Source organism: Chelonoidis abingdonii, chromosome 10, assembly GCF_003597395.2.
Source record: "Chelonoidis abingdonii isolate Lonesome George chromosome 10, CheloAbing_2.0, whole genome shotgun sequence".
NCBI classification, from domain to species: domain Eukaryota; kingdom Metazoa; phylum Chordata; order Testudines; family Testudinidae; genus Chelonoidis; species Chelonoidis abingdonii.
This window is the reverse complement of record NC_133778.1, coordinates 42414874-42419108: the sequence shown is the minus strand read 5'-3', so window position 1 is coordinate 42419108 and position 4235 is coordinate 42414874.

Below are 4235 nucleotides of genomic sequence, written 5' to 3'. Positions count from 1 at the left end.
ATAAACATTCCCTCAATGACACCCATAAGGGATTCATCTCCCCACATCAGGGTACCTTTAGTAAGTTCCACTTTCACAGACCATCAGCCTGTTCAGACCTATGAACTGCACATCTGCAGAGAATTTCCAGGCACTATAGCTTCAGCATGCTCCTTCACCATGGTCAGATTTTTTTTTTAAATTGTTTTTTTATTAGCGTGGCGTCATAGTCATGTTGCTTCTGAGCAGGCTGACAATCAACAACCCCACACCATACACAGAGTGTATTTCCTGGGAAATATTTGAGTGGTTGGTGCTGGAATGAAGTATAGCCCCTGCATCCACCTATCACTAAGCCTCCACTCCCAGCCCCAGCCTGCACAGTCCCCATAACCTGTGGAAACCCTGACCCTACAGAGAGTCTTCTGTTAGGACCCAGAAGGAGAAGGGACAGTGCCACAGAGGCAGCTCACTCCCTACTACTGTATGGAAGTTAGTCAGAGCCACACACAGGGGCTCCCATAGCTCTTGGGAGCCTAATTGTACTCTCTGTATTCAGATCACCAGACAACTGTGTCTCTCTTAGCTACAACTTGTACTATGAGCAAATATGACCAAGCCAGGAAGGCCTAGGCAATGGTGGTCCTAGGTTTTCTTAGTTGTGAAAGCAGGGCCAAGAGGGAGGTATAGAAAAATCATGTGCTCGCAGCTGAGCCATCCACTCACAGATTTGGCTTGAAACTTCCACATGGTTTCATAGGATTCAGTGCTCAAGAGAGGCCTAGACCCTTTAGAGAAATATCATGCTGTCAAGGTTGAAAAGCAATCTGAAATTCTTTTGGGACGTATTAAAATGAACACAGACACAGACACATCATTTCTATGGTATATATTTGCTTTCAAACTGATATTTCAAAGGCTTTATAGTAATCTCTCTCTGCCACTCACTGGTAGTAAAATCCTTACTCAATAGTAAAATGTAAGTATGTCTCTTAATTTTTATAATTGCCACACTTAGGGCTTCAGTGGTCATAAGAAAAAGTGCAGGGGGGGAGCCACTTTCTTTCCATTGTCCATGCACAGGAAACAGCCGTAATAAGAATGCCTTGTGCTCCCTGCTGGGGCCTGCTGTCACAGGTGGGCCTCAGAACACATTCCCTCTAAGATGTCAGGAGACAATGGGGCATGGATCCTTGGGGTAAATTCCCTGACTCCAGTGGAGTTACACCGGGGTCAAGAAGATCTTTACACTTGCTGCTTCCCTTTGCTGCCATTATGCTTCCAGCCACTGCAGTTCAGGCAGTTCACCTTCTCCTCCCTCCAGAACCCATTACAGAGCTCTCAAATTACTTCCTCACAGGGTGTCTTCTTGTATTGTTCATGGCAAATTCTTAAGTAGTATTTCAAAACACAGTGGCTGTAGGCATGGATTAGACACTGTGTGGGAGATGAATAGGCATCCATTACAATTAGAACAAAAAGGAGGCCTCCGAGTTATACACTAATTACTCCTCACGTTATGTGGATTGTCCTCAGTCAGGTGCAAGAATGCTCATAATTACTGCTAGTAAGTGCAGAAGATTCATTATCAAATGGGTCCTTACCTTATTCATTGATTTAGGAGAGAATGGCTATTACAACACTTACTGTGCTGAGCCCTGCTCATTTATTTCAGCTCAGTTTACTGGAAGTGGACCTTTTTGTACATCTTTTTACCAGAAATATAAGGGGGAAGGGGATAAAAGAATGTTCTGTTTTTTTCCTTTTTCCTTTGAGGTTGGTGAAAGCTAAAGGTGCCAGAGCCACAGCCCTGATGACTGGAGTCCTCCGTTTACCCTGGCACAGTGCTAGCAGCAACAGTGCCGCTTCCCACACTGACCTATACAGAGCTAGGAGTGCTAGGAATTGATGCTGGCAGCTTCAGGGCAGTTTGTAAATAGCCACTGTGCATATTCCTGAATAGTTAGCTCTGAACTGTCCATTTAAAGGCATCCTGCCCCGATCCTCCATGCAGCAGAACCCCACCAGAAGACTGATCCAAAGCCCAGGGAAGTCACCAAGACTTTCCCATTTACTTCAGTGGCCTCAGAATGAAGCCCCGGTTACACTGTCTAAGGACTACCACATGTCCACAGAGTTATGGGGGATTTGCTCCATAATGAACAAGCAGTGCAATTTCTACCTCTGGGCAACTGTTATACTCCACAAAATGAGCATTTCCCCTCATGTAACCTGTACCTGCTTTTAGATGTTCACTTCAACCTCACCTATACCCAGATCACCAGACTTACTCTGTGCTAGGCTTTGCATGTGGATAGATATGTATTAGGTGCCACCCAATGCAGCACTTAGGTCAGTAAGTGTAAAGGCCGGGAGCAATATCTTTGTTTAAATATAAAAAAAAGATACATGCAAGATGATATATCTACCAACAACCACCTATAACAGAAATACCTAACTGTATATTATTATCAGGGCCAAAAGATGTAAAAACATGCTTTATCTGTCGGCAATCTAATATTGAACGATGATGTCTGACCTTTTGTGTAGATATGCCTTCTTCATATTGATGCACTCGATATACAGTGTCTGACTGGTCTCCAGTGACTGATAACGGATGGCTGGGTACTACATTAGAGAGCTGAGACCTGGAACGCTGTCGAACTGAAGCGCTGTGAAACAGAAGTGTGAGAAAGTCTGTTCCTCAGGGCTGAATGACACAATATGCATTTTGAAGACTGGGTCAGTTTTTATCCCGGCTTATATCAGAACCTGAAATCAGAGCTTGTTGCAGCAAAGCTGAGGACACTTGCAAACGCTATGGCTGCAAAGGCCCAAGATTGCCTTTCATGCTGCCATCTTCCTCAATCTCCTATACTGGGGAAGGAGGAATTCCATAGCAGACAGAGATACTTCTAGTCAGGTTCATATACCGCACCTTGTTCTCTTATATCTGAAAACGCAGCTTGTTATTTGTGGGGAACTTAGGGAAATAGTGGTTGAGGTTTCCTGTTAAACCTGCAATACGTTTGCCCAGGCCACAGAAAAGTGGGGGTATCCTGCACCCTCACGGTACTCTAGTCAGTTTCACCACAGGCCCTCAGTCATTCTGTAGGAGCTGTACTTCACAGGCACAGTACGGGAGCATGAGCACTCAACAGCATATTGTAATTTTCCACCTATCCATGACAGTAGGGTGTCCTAGTCTACAGCCACTGGTTTGGCAGTGTCATCTGAAACAAACCCGCCTAAAAAAACCAAAATTTGTTGTATAGAAAGAGGATTTCACTGAGAGAGAAGTGAGTTGTGAAATCCAAACAGACCCTGCTGTCATTTTCATTTTGATAGCAATGCAGGAGAGAGGAGTAGCAGTTCCTTTGGAATCTATTTCTAAATTAGCAGCTGAGCACCCACAACTCCCATTAAGGTAAGTGAAATTTTGGGCTGGCTGCTCCTCTCAGGATCTGGTCTATTAATTATAATCTTTAATGCTTGATTCTCGGTAGAACTGGTAACAAAAATGCCCTTGTGTGTTAACACTAAGATGTATCTTCTCAGACAGAATGTCAAGGTTCCTCAAATTTATCAATACATTCCACAGCAAGTAATTTTTTCCATGTTACTGGATTGATTTAACTAGAATATACATGAATATATGCACAGGCACAGTACATAAATATGAAAACATTAAGCCAGAATCCCGACTGCCTTCAGTGTGAGATGAAGAAGTACTGGATACCATCTTCCATTACCTATGCATCACAGGGCAGGATTTGGGCCTATATCTTCAACACAGTGGCCATCTTCATCAGTCATTATAGTATAAGATGAATGAGAAGGCTTGTACAGTCAACATAAATGGCTACACAAATTAAAGCCCCGGATCCTGCACTTGCACAAACCAAGGTCTGCTGTATGAGTGCAAGAAAGTTAGCTATTAATGTGACTAGATACCAGTGCTACTCCCCAGCTTCATATACTGTTGTAAAGCAAGAGTAATACTTGTTTTGGCTTGCGAACAGGGGCTGCTAACAGGGAGTTTTGCAAGGGAGTTCGCCAGGTGAAGGAGGAGCAAATACAGCATTTGTGGGGTAAGTGACTGTCTGTAGTGTGTGTGTGTTTGTATTTGGGGGTTACTTGTGTGCTAAGCTTGTGTTTGTAAGTCTGGTTGGTTGGTTGTTTGTTTGAAGGACCGTGTGCTGTGGCTGGCAGTTGGAGGCCGTGAGCTTCAAGGGAAGGTTTGAAAGCTCGAAGCC